Genomic DNA, 13,721 nt, shown 5'->3' on the forward strand with positions numbered 1-13,721 from the left:
TTCATAGCATTATTCCTCAAGAAAGACAAGCTTTTAGTTGCAATTGTTCTATTTACAAGTGATATTCGTTTAAATAATAAAAGGTGAAGACAAAAGACAGATTCGACGAATTGAAGACGCAAACGACCAAAAAGCTCAAAAGTACAAAAGACAATCAAAGAGGTTCCAATTATTGATAAGAAACGTCTCGAAATTACAAGAGTACAAGATTCAAAACGCAAAATACAAAATATAAAATTGTACGCAAGGACGTTCGAAAATCCGGAACCGGGACCAGAGTCAACTCTTAACGCTCGACGCAACGGACTAAAAATTACAAGTTAACTATGCATATAAATATAATATAATATATAATTAATTATATTAATTATCTATATATTATATATATATAATAAAAACCGTCGGCAGAGAAAACTCCAAGGACTGAGCTGTAATTTCTATCTCCGCGACTCGCGGAGTTTGGAGAGGCTTTTGCCGCGAGTCGCGGAGCCCCAAAAATCAACTCTGGCTATAAAGCCAACCGAATTCTGAACAAAATCCATCATCTTTTCTTCCTCATTCATACGTAAAATTTATATTTATATTTATAATTTATATTTTAATTTTAATTATAATTCTAATAATAAGGGTATGTTAGCGAATGTTGTAAGGGTGTAAGTCGAAATTCTGTCCGTGTAACGCTACGCTATTTTTAATCATTGTAAGTTATGTTCAACCTTTTTACATTAATGTCTCGTAGCTAAGTTATTATTATGTTTATTTAAAACGAAGTAATCATGATGTTGGACTAATTACTAAAATTGGGTAATTGGGCTTTGTACCATAATTGGGGTTTGGACAAAAGAACGACACTTGTGGAAATTAGACTATGGGCTATTAATGGGCTTTATATTTGTTTAACTAAATGAAAATTTGTTAATGTTAATATAAAGATTTACAATTGGGCGTCCCTATGAATTACCATATACACTCGATCGGACACGATGGGCGGGGTATTTATATGTACGAATAATCGTTCATTTAACCGGACACGGGAATGGATTAATAGCCACTAGAATAATTAAAACAGGGGTGAAATTACATTCAAGGGTAATTGGTGTAATTGTTAACAAAGTAGTAAAACCTTGGTTTACACGCAGTCGATAACCTGGTGTATTCATTAAACAAAGTATTAAAACCTTGTTACAATTCGAATCCCCAATTAGTTGGAATATTTAACTTCGGGTATAATAATAATTTGATGAGGACACTCGCACTTTATATTTATGACTGATGGACTGTTATGGACAAAAACCAGACGGACATATTAAATAATCCAGGACAAAGGACAATTAACCCATGGGCATAAAACTAAAATCAACACGTCAAACATCATGATTACGGAAGTTTAAATAAGCATAATTCTTTTATTTCATATTTAATTTCCTTTATTTTATATTTAATTGCACTTCTAATTATCACACTTTTATTTATTTTATTTTATCGCACTTTTAATTATCGTACTTTTTAATTATCGCAAGTTTATTTTATCGCACTTTTATTATTCGCAATTTCATTATCATTATTTACTTTACGCTTTAATTTAAGTCTTGTATTTATTTTATATTTTACATTAGGTTTTAACTGCGACTAAAGTTTTAAAATCGACAAACCGGTCATTAAACGGTAAAAACCCCCCTTTATAATAATAATATTACTTATATATATGTTTGTATTTTTATAAAAGTAAACTAATATAGCGTTGAGCTTTGTTTAAAGATTTCCCTGTGGAACGAACCGGACTTACTAAAAACTACACTACTGTACGATTAGGTACACTGCCTATAAGTGTTGTAGCAAGGTTTAAGTATATCCATTCTATAAATAAATAAATATCTTGTGTAAAATTGTATCGTATTTAATAGTTTTTCCTAGTAAAATATAAACTATTTCGTATACACCCCGCTGCACATCAAGTATTTTTGGCGCCGCTGCCGGGGAAACTCTTAAACGCCGGAAGCGCAACGCTAATATATAAAAAAAAGAAAAAAAAAAGATTTTTAGTTACTTTTATTAAAAGTCGTTTTTGTAAAAATACGTTTTAAAAATTCGAAAATATAAAAAGAAAAACAAAAATATAAGTATTTTTAAGATTTTGTTAAATATTTAAGTTTTATAAGTTTCTTTATCTTTATTTTAATTTATAAAAATATAACTTTTATTAAATATCTTTTAGAAAAAAAAAACAGAAAACAGAAAATAAAAAAAAAATAAATAAAGAAAACGCGTAAAATTTCAAAGCTGTCAACTGAATTTCTGAACCCCGCGACTCGCGGGGTTTTCTTCTTTAATTGCCGCAACTCGCGGAGACCATCTGACACACGACAGAAAACCCTAATCCTGCATTAATGACGGTAATTATTAATTAATTATTATTAAACCCTAATTAAGTAGTATTATTATTAGTTTTATTTTTATTTTTACTTTTTAATGTATTTAGTATTAATTAGTTTTATTAAATTGTAAAATTAGTAGTTTTATTAAATAAATAATATAAAAATAATATTTTTATAAAAATTGTACTTTTTACAACTTTTTGTATATTTTTATATTTTGTCCCTTTTTAATCGTTGTAGCGTAATATTTGTATTTTTTAGCTCATATTTAATTTTAAACTTAGTTTTTGCTATAGTTATTTTTACTCCTAGATTTTTAGGCTTTGCCGTAGAATTCCTTAAGTGCTTTTTCTTTAGACTAAGATTTAGGTGCTTTAGAATTTTGCGACGCCTTTTTAAGTTTTAGTTTCTTTTTAAGTTATTTCCATTTGGGATTTAGTTTTTCCTGTAAGCTTTAATATTTTTAGACCTTTTACTATGTATCAATTATCATTCCAATTAGTAATATCAATTTGCGATTATAATTTTAAGTTAGTTGTAGTAATAAGGTTAAATTAGTTAAGTATTTTTAAGTTTTTATAAGTTTCTTTTATTTTTCCGTCACCTTTTATTTTTCAACCATTTTTCTTTTTCGACCTTTTGCGACGAACTCTTTTTCTCTCTTATTTCTCGCCATTCTAGTTTTTAGGACTTAGAATTTTTTCTACTTCTTATCTAAATTTCTTAAAATTACGAAAATTTATTTTAAGTGGTTAAATTAATAGACATCAAAATTTTCTGGTTCGTAGTAATAGTTGGATTTGTACGTGGACCGGGTTATTGGAGCCAAACAGTCCTCAATTATATTGAGACCAAACGAATCCTGCCCCTCTGCTGCATCTTTTGGCTATTCGAAACGTGGGCAAAATCAGAAAAGTCTATTGATTGGATAACTTATTATAATTTTTCTTTCCTTTTTAAAAAACTAATAGGATATTCAGTGAATGCACCGAGCAAGACGTTCATCACCTTTTGTACGTTCACCACCTGTAACTCGATCAAGATATCGTTTAACAAATATAACCGCCGTTGATTTTTCTTTAGAATCGTCATCCAGTCAACCAAGTACTTCAGTTCAAATTTCCGATAATCCATTTTTTGAACCCAACCTCACAATTGAGAATCCAGAGAATATTCAGGAACGGTTCGTAGATCCTGAACCATTAAACTTTCCTCCGGAACCACCAATCATTCAAACAGAGATTGTTGAGGAACGAACCATTAAATCAGAATCATCTAGTGATACCGATTCAACAAATTCAATTATGGAGAATCTGGAACCTTTAAGTATGGAAGACCGAATGAGAGCTAAACGCACTGGCCAAGGTCACGCAATTACTCATCCAGACATTAATGCGCCAGATTATGAAATCAAAGGACAAATTCTACACATGGTGACTAATCAATGCCAATTTAGTGGTGCGCCGAAGGAAGATCCAAATGAACATCTACGTACCTTTAATAGGATCTGCACACTATTTAAAATCCGAGAAGTGGAGGATGAACAGATATATCTCATGTTATTTCCCTGGACTTTAAAGGGAGAAGCCAAAGATTGGTTGGAATCGTTACCTGAAGGGGCGATCGATACATGGGATGTTTTAATTGACAAATTTCTTAAACAATTCTTTCCTGCATCTAAAGCCGTAAGACTTCAAGCAGAAATTGTTACGTTCACACAAAAGCCAAATGAAACTCTATATGAGGCGTGGACAAGATATGGAAAGTTATTAAGAGGATGTCCGCAACATGGTTTAGACACCTGTCAAATAGTACAAATATTCTACCAAGGATGCGACATCACTACAAGGAAAGATATAGATATAGCAGCTGGTGGTTCTATTATGAAGAAAACCGAAACTGATGCTTACAAAATTATTGATAACACTGCTTCCCACTCACATGAGTGGCACCAAGAAAAAGATATCATTAGATCATCTAAAGCAGCTAGAGCCGATTCTAGCCATGACTTAGATTCCATTTCCGCAAAGATAGATGCTGTGGAGAGACGAATGGAAAAGATGACTAAGGATATTCACTCAATACGAATTAGTTGTGAGCAGTGTGGAGGACCACATTTGACAAAAGATTGTCTCAGTATTGAATTAACAATGGAACAAAGAGAGAATATTTCATACATAAACCAAAGGCCTGGAAATAATTATCAGAATAATTATCAACCGCCAAGACCGATTTACAATCAAAACCAGAATTATAACCGAAATATTCCATACAACAACCAACAAAGTCCTAGCAATCAACAAGTATCCAATAATACTTACAATCAGCAAAGACCTAATTTTCAAAACAAACCACCACAACAAACCGATGATAAAAAACCAAATTTAGAAGATATGATGACGAAGCTAGTTGAAACTCAAACGCAGTTTTTCACATCTCAAAAACAAACTAATGAACAAAATGCTCAAGCATTTAGAAATCAACAAGCTTCTATTCAAAATCTGGAACAAGAAGTAAGTAACCTAGCAAGGTTAATAGGTGAAAGAAAACCGGGAAGTCTACCTAGTGATACAAACGCTAACCCCCGGAATGAAACAGCTAAAGCTATTACCACAAGAAGTGGTACAACACTTAAACCACCTGAAATACCTGTAACTTCTGATGAAACTATTCCTACTCCACAAGAACCACAACCTGATCAAGATAAGGAAAAAGAACCGGTAGTTGAAAAGGTTAATGAAGATAACACAGTTAAGGATAAACCTTATGTTAAACCATACCAACCACCACTTCCTTACCCGAGTAAAATGAAGAAAGAAAAACTTGAAGCCGAGCAATCCAAATTCTTGGATATGTTTAAACAGATAAATGTAAATCTTCCTTTCATTGATGTGATTTCAGGAATGCCTAGATATGCTAAATTCTTGAAAGATCTAATCACAAATAGAAAGAAAATGGAAGAACTCTCGGCTGTCACTATGAATGCTAATTGTTCAGCAGTGCTGTTGAATAAGATACCAGAAAAATTATCTGATCCAGGAAGTTTCACAATTCCATGTTTTCTGGGTAGTCTTAGTTCAATAGAAGCATTGGCAGACTTAGGTGCTAGTATAAATCTAATGCCGTATCCACTATACGCTAAACTAGACCTTGGAGAATTAAAACCAACCAGAATAAGCATACAACTAGCCGATAGATCAATAAAATATCCTAGAGGGATAATGGAAAACATGCTAGTTAAAGTTGGTACTTTAGTATTTCCAGTAGATTTTGTTGTTTTGGACATGGAAGAAGATTCTCAAGTTCCTCTCATATTAGGAAGACCATTCTTAAACACGGCTAAAGCAATGATAGACGTGTTCGGTAAGAAACTGACCCTAAGTATAGAGGATGAGAGTGTTACCTTTTCAGTTGATAGAGCAATGCAACAACCACAATCTGCAGATGATACATGTTATTATATTCAAACTATAGATGCACATGCCGAATTATTAGAAGAATTTCCAGAATTACAAGGAACAGGAGAATGTTCTTTAGGAGAAGGTAATGAACCAATTGATGAAGCTGAAATGTTAGCTACACTTATAGCTAATGGATATGAACCAACAACAGAAGAAATTCAAATGCTAAAAGAAGAAGACAGATATCGATATAAATCATCGATAGAAGAACCTCCGAAATTAGAGTTAAAGCCACTTCCAAACCATTTGGAATACGCTTATTTACATGGCGAATCTGAATTACTTGTAATAATATCGTCTTCTCTTACTGAAAATGAGAAATCACAACTCATTTCTGTGTTGAAAGCTCATAAACCAGCCATTGCATGGAAGATTCATGATATTAAAGGAATAAGTCCTTCGTATTGCACACATAAAATCCTTATGGAAGAAGGTCATAAAACGTATGTGCAACGCCAACGAAGACTAAATCCTAATATGCAAGATGTAGTTAAGAAAGAGATTATTAAACTGCTAGATGCAGGTTTGATATATCCAATCTCTGATAGTCCATGGGTAAGCCCAGTTCAATGCGTACCTAAGAAGGGTGGCATGACTGTCATTACAAATGAGAAAAATGAGCTTATTCCTACTAGGACTGTAACAGGATGGCGTGTATGTATTGATTATAGAAAATTAAATGACGCCACCAGAAAAGATCACTTTCCCTTACCTTTCATAGATCAAATGTTGGAAAGATTAGCCGGAAATAGTTACTATTGTTTTCTAGATGGATTTTCCGGATATTTTCAAATTCCAATAGCACCCGAGGACCAAGAGAAAACCACATTCACGTGCCCTTATGGTACTTTTGCTTACAAAAGAATGCCATTTGGACTTTGTAACGCCCCTGCAACCTTTCAAAGGTGTATGATGGCAATTTTTCATGACATGATAGAAGAATGCATGGAAGTATTCATGGATGACTTTTCAGTCTTCGGTGATACATTTAAATCATGTCTAGTTAATCTGGAACGAATGCTAATTAGATGCGAAAAATCAAATCTAGTACTTAATTGGGAGAAATGCCATTTCATGGTTAAAGAAGGCATCGTTCTTGGACATAAAATTTCAAAAGAAGGGATTGAAGTGGATAGAGCTAAAGTAGATGTAATTGCTAAACTTCCACATCCCACCAATGTTAGAGGAGTTAGGAGTTTTCTAGGGCATGCCGGTTTTTACCGACGTTTTATAAAAGATTTTTCTAAAATTGCCACTCCTATGAATAAACTCCTAGAAAAGGATGCGCCATTCATCTTTTCAGATGAATGTATCAAATCTTTTAATATTCTTAAAGAAAAACTCACTAATGCACCGATCATGATAACACCAAATTGGAATCTACCATTTGAACTAATGTGCGATGCAAGTGATTTTGCAATGGGAGCCGTTTTAGGACAAAGGATTGAAAAACGATTTCAACCTATATATTATGCTAGTAAGACATTACAAGGAGCACAAACGAACTATACAACTACTGAAAAAGAACTCCTTGCTATTGTCTTTGCTTTTGACAAATTTCGATCATATCTCGTTCTAGCAAAAACGGTGGTCTATACCGACCATTCTGCTCTTAGATACCTATTTTCAAAACAAGATGCTAAACCAAGATTAATCCGTTGGATCTTACTCTTACAAGAGTTTGATATTGAAATCCGAGATAAAAAAGGAGCAGAAAATCTCGCCGCTGATCATCTTTCTCGTCTTGAAAATCCCGAATTAGAAGTTCTAAATGAATCGGCCATACAAGACAACTTTCATGATGAATATCTATTGAAGATAGATTATAAAGAAATCCCATGGTTTGCAGACTATGCAAACTACTTAGTTTGTGGATTCCTTGAAAAAGGATTATCGTACCAAAGACGAAAGAAATTCTTCAGTGATATAAAATACTATTTCTGGGAAGATCCACATCTGTTTAAAAGTTGTCCCGATGGAATAATACGCCGATGTGTATTTGGAGATGAAGCTAGTAAAATTTTAAACCATTGTCACACAGGACCAACAGGAGGGCATTATGGGCCTCAACTAACAGCAAGAAAAGTTTATGAAGCTGGATTCTATTGGCCAACAATTTACAAAGACGCACACCTTCTTTGCAAATCTTGTGATGCATGTCAAAGGGCCGGAAAAATAAGTCAACGTGATGAAATGCCACAAAATGTCATCCAAGTATGTGAAGTATTTGACATTTGGGGTATTGACTTTATGGGTCCATTTCCAAAATCTCATAATAATCTATATATACTCGTAGCCATTGATTATGTATCTAAATGGGCGGAAGCACAAGCTCTCCCAACTAACGATGCACGAGTTGTAGTCAACTTTTTAAAACGTCTTTTTGCAAGGTTTGGAACACCGAAAGCTTTAATAAGTGATCGGGGTACTCATTTCTGTAATAATCAACTTGAGAAAGTTCTTAAAAGATATGGAGTAACTCATAAAATCTCCACCGCATATCATCCACAAACAAGTGGACAAGTTGAAAATACCAACCGAGCTTTAAAACGTATTCTAGAGAAAACCGTAGGATCAAATCCGAAGGAATGGTCCATTAAATTGGAGGATGCACTCTGGGCTTTTAGAACAGCCTACAAAACTCCAATTGGAACCACACCTTTTAGACTTGTTTATGGAAAAGCATGTCATCTTCCAGTAGAAATTGAACACAAAGCATTTTGGGCTTTGAAGACATGTAATCTTGATTTACATGAAGCCGGACGTCTACGATTAAGTCAACTAAACGAATTAGAAGAATTAAGACATGAAGCATACGAAAATTCGTTAATCTATAAAGAAAGAACGAAGAAATGGCATGATAAAAGAATCAGAAGTTCAAAAGAATTTAAAGAAGGAGACAGAGTTCTTCTTTTCAATTCACGATTCAAGCTATTTCCTGGAAAATTGAAATCAAGATGGTCTGGACCATTCATAGTCAAAAGAGTTTTCCCATACGGAACGATAGAATTAATAAATTCAAATGGGATTGAATTTAAAGTTAATGGTCACAGAGTTAAACATTACATACATGGTCCGATGGAAGTCGACAACGAAGTTAATCACAATTTCGACACCACAGCTAACTAAGTGTGGGGAGAATCAAGTCTTTAAAGGATAATATGTATTTCTGTTAGAGTTAGATTGTCTGTTTTCGTGTAGTTCTCGAAAATGGAACACGTATGGTCTTTCCCTAGCAGACCCTAAAGAACTAGTCTTCTCCCCCCATTCTGAATTTTTATTTTTTTTAGGTTTTTACGAAATGAAGACTGCCTGTGAACTAAACCATGGTCTAATGCTACACGCTTTGATCACTAAACGTAATAATGACATACTACCGAGTGAATTAGTATCAGTAATCAGAGAAAGAATGGACGGAGTTAGAAAAGAATCCAGATGCGAAGATAATAAGTTACAATTTGGTAAAGAAAAATCAAAATCCGCAGCGAAAAGAAGAGCACGACACCTAGAACGATGTCACAAATGCGGAAAATGGTCACATGGAGGTAAATGTTCAAATAATCAAACCTATTCAAATACCGAATTTGTTACTTTATGCAGAGACGGACCGTTCATATGTTTAGAAGAAAAGACACTGAATGCTCGAGGTTACGCCTATGTAGCCATGGAAAACCAATTAAACCGACTATCTTATGAATGGAATAGATCATATAACTAAGAAATCTATTTCACAGGTATGTCTGTACAGTTTTTATTTATTTTTATTTTTAACCTTTTGATAATAAACGCTAATTTGTTCGCTAAAAAGTATTAAATTGGTATTAAATAAAATTAGGTTTGGCGACCGAAATTATTGATATCATTCAAAAATTTATTACATCACTGCGAAATTTAACGTTTATTCTTAAGGTATAAATATCTTTAAACAATCAACCCAAAATATTTCAAAAATTCGTCATGAGTTAAATTAGGTCTTGGAACCGAAATTACTTTACCGAAAAGAGGGGCGCATATTTTTGATAATATTTGATTGATTAAAGTGGGATAAAAAACCAAAAAGATTTTTTTTTATTTTTACCATGTTTTTAAAATTAATATTTAAATCTTAAATTAATATTGTAAACTCTGTAAAAATAATATATTTAAAATTGTAAATATTTGAAAAATTAATATAAGTTTGATATGAATTTATAAATTTTTAAATTAAGTTTGGTGTGAATTTTTAATTTTTAAAATATGAATTTTTAATTTTATGCATTTCAAATTTTAAGTTTGGTGTGAATTTTTAATATTAATTTTGAATTTTATATTTAAGTTGTGTGAATTTAAAAACAAAAATTTACTTTATCTCATTAAGTTAAGAATATGATTTTTAAAATTCGTCGTAAGTTGAAGACTAGGTCTTTGAACCGAAATTGCTTTACCCGAGGGAGGGACGAGAACTTTTATTATCATTATTTTTAATCTTATTGAATTAGAGTATGCCAAAAACATTGAAAAAACCCAAAAATCTTAGCTTTTAAAACAATCGCTACAAAAAGACAAATTTTAAAATTTTGTCGAAGGACGGACTAGGACATCGATCCGAAACGACCTCGTCCTAAATAACAAGGGAAAAAAAATTTTAAAATTAAGTACTTAATTGTTTTATAAGTTAAAGATTATAAAAAAAAAAAAAAGAGCAAACTCCGCGACTCGCGGAGTTTGAAGTGCAAAACCTCCGCGACTCGCGGAGGGACCGAAAATCAGAAAAAAAAATAAAAGAGCTGAACGATCAGTTTATGAAACTCCCCCACACACAAAACAGAAAAATACTGCGAAAAAAGAACCCGAAAAAACCCGAAAAACACCCCCAAAAATCCCAATTTTTAACCGTTAATCACCAAATTTTTTGCTAAAATCATGTTGAGAAGGATGCTATCTAAGAAATTTCTACACCTAAACACCATTAATTCGAAATTAGGTGTTCTTGAGCTATTTTTTCCCCAATTTGATTTTGATGCTTTTTAGTGTAATTAGACTTAAATTGTTTATGTATTATGCTTGTATAACCTAGATTGATGCTGTTTAACATGATTAGAAGCTTTAAACTTCAAATTTTGAGTAATCTAGGGTTTGTGTTCTTGAGCAATTTGGGGCTTTTTGATATAAACAGGTTATGGCCGATTTTTGTCATGAATTGTTGCTAAATTGAGTAGTGTAACATGTCTAGGTAGTTAAATGATCCAAACTTTGAGCCTAAACATGATTTTGAGAATTAAAGTGGACTTTTTCAAGTCTAAAATTCTTGAACTTGATTTTTGAAAGATAATGCCATTTGAGACTTGTTTAATTGCTAGTAATGATTATTTTGACATGTTATTTGAGTTGAATGCTTATGAACTTGGCGAAAATTTTCGTATATGCTTATTTGAAAAAGTGTAGATTTGACAAAAATGTGAAAATGAGCTTAAGTTTGATATAAATTGATAATGTCATTGTAATTATTTTGATTGATGATTTTGCTGAAACTAATGCATATTTGGATGCACAAAAATTGTGTTTGATGTGTTTTGCAGAATGAAAGGGGTGAATCTTCATCCCAAGCCCGCAATGCTCCTGCTGAGAATTTGGAACAATAGGAGGTAGATAACTACTACAAGCAGGATGTACCTCATCCAGTCATGACCTTTTCAGATATGCACTTGGAAGAGTTGCACCCGAACCTGAGATTTGACAGACTTTGGATAGATTATCCAAAATATCAACGGGGTTTGCATACTCTTCATTCCAAGGTTGTTGAGGTACCGAGGGTCATAGAATGGGGACCCTTAGAAGCTGTAGAATTGGCCGGGCCAATTAGGGAATTACTTGTACAGAGGTATGGTAATTCTTCTTTTAATGACTGGATATGTTTATTCACCATACGCAGACCTGTATATAAAGTATGGTGTGAAGAGTTGTTATGTAGTATAGAGTTGAATGATCGGGTAGCTAGTTTAACCGATCGTTCTTTTATTAGATTTTTGTTAGGCGGTTCGATGCGCCACATGTCTTTACTGGACATGGCTCAGGCTTTACGTATATATACGCCTGAGGAATTAGCGTCTGCCGATTGTAGAGGATTGATACTAAACGGTAGAAAGATAGATGAGAATTTTGATACACACGGTGTGTGGAGTCAAATGACAAGCCATCACCGTTTCAAAGGGGGAAACTACTCTTATTTGGATATAGATAGAGCCGAATTAAGAGTGATACATAGGTTTTTAGCTAATTCGATTACACAAAGGGGTAAGAACAAAGAAAAAGTAAATGAACAGGATTTGTTTTACCATATGTGTATTCGAGACCCACAAAGCGCTGTAAGTATACCATATTGTGTGGGTTATTATTTATCAGCTATGGTTCGGGGGATGCGACCACATAGCATAATAGGAGGTGGTATTTTTATTACTTTGATTGGTGAATATCTCGGTGTGGATATAAGTCGGGGGGGATTATTACTAGAAGAGCCGGAACCCCGCGATACTATAGGTTTAAATGTATACCATGGTGCGAAAGTTTTGAAGAGGCGAAATAACGCCGCAGTACGATACCATGGTAGACATCCACAGGTGGAGAGAAACCAGCAGCAAGGTAATGTAGGAGGGGGGAATGAGATGCAAGAAATGCATAGGTTTATAGCTTCTCAGGAATACGAAAATGCTAGACAGAGAGCATTTGAAGATTGGCAAGTTCATCAGAACCAGATCATAGCTCATTGCCAACATATAGGTAGAAACTATATTCCTACACCGAAACCCGTCTTCCCTCCTTGGTCTATAGAGATGCAGCCACCATATCCTACGTATGACCCTGCCGAAGCATTCTATAGCACTTATGGTTATGCCTGGAACCCCTATTGGTACCAATATCATCCTTAGTTTACTTATTTTTTATTTTATTTTGTAATTTGTAATTATTGATACATTTAATATTTTTGTTAATATTGTAATCATTTTTATAATTATCTAACTTTTATTCTTAGATTTTAATAATTTTTGAATGTGGGGTAATATACCAAACTTCAAAAATATGTATATATGTTTGCAGTTTATCTTATGTACACAACAGGGTAAAACAACGCATTTTCAAAGACTGGCATTAAGTTCAGCAAAAGCAACTAATTTTGACGACAAGATGCAAAATATATGTGAAATAACAACAAGACGGAATGAACAAATGAGGTGCACCATTTATCATTCAGCAAACAAACGCCAATATATTTGGAAACTTTGGTAAAAATTTAATCATTTTCACACAAATCACCCTCAATAATTTAAATTGTTACTGATTTCTTGCAAATGAGGGCATTGCAAGATCTTAAGTGTGGGAAGGGATTAAATTCTTTCGGATTTTAAAATTTTTATATTAAACACTTGGTTAGCATTAAAAATACTAGTAAAGCAGTAGTTGTATTAGAATCTAGTGCTCTCTGATAAAAAAGAACAGCCCTAGTCTTATATACTGACTACCCAATTCTAGTAAAATTTTTCAAAATTTTCAATTAAATGAATACAAAATCATGTTTATACATATTTATGAACGATAAAACTAGGTTTTAACACCGAAATTATTGTTACCTCGGAAAGGACATAAATTGAGAAACAAACTAAAATGTTAAAATTCATTTAAAATGGAATAGAGGACGATAAAAAGGAAAATAAAAGCCAAGTGTGGGAAAATTTACCAAGTTATCTTAAACATATGTCACATATATCTGTAACAAATAACTGAAAATACTTTTCCTTTGGACTAAACTAAACTGTTTTACCCAATGAAAGAAAAGAAAAGATGGATCTACACGATGAATCAATTCCATCATTAAAAGGAAGTAAGTCTTCCGAAAAAGACACGCGCTTCT

Source organism: Rutidosis leptorrhynchoides, chromosome 4 (assembly GCF_046630445.1).
Source record: "Rutidosis leptorrhynchoides isolate AG116_Rl617_1_P2 chromosome 4, CSIRO_AGI_Rlap_v1, whole genome shotgun sequence".
NCBI lineage: Eukaryota > Viridiplantae > Streptophyta > Magnoliopsida > Asterales > Asteraceae > Rutidosis > Rutidosis leptorrhynchoides.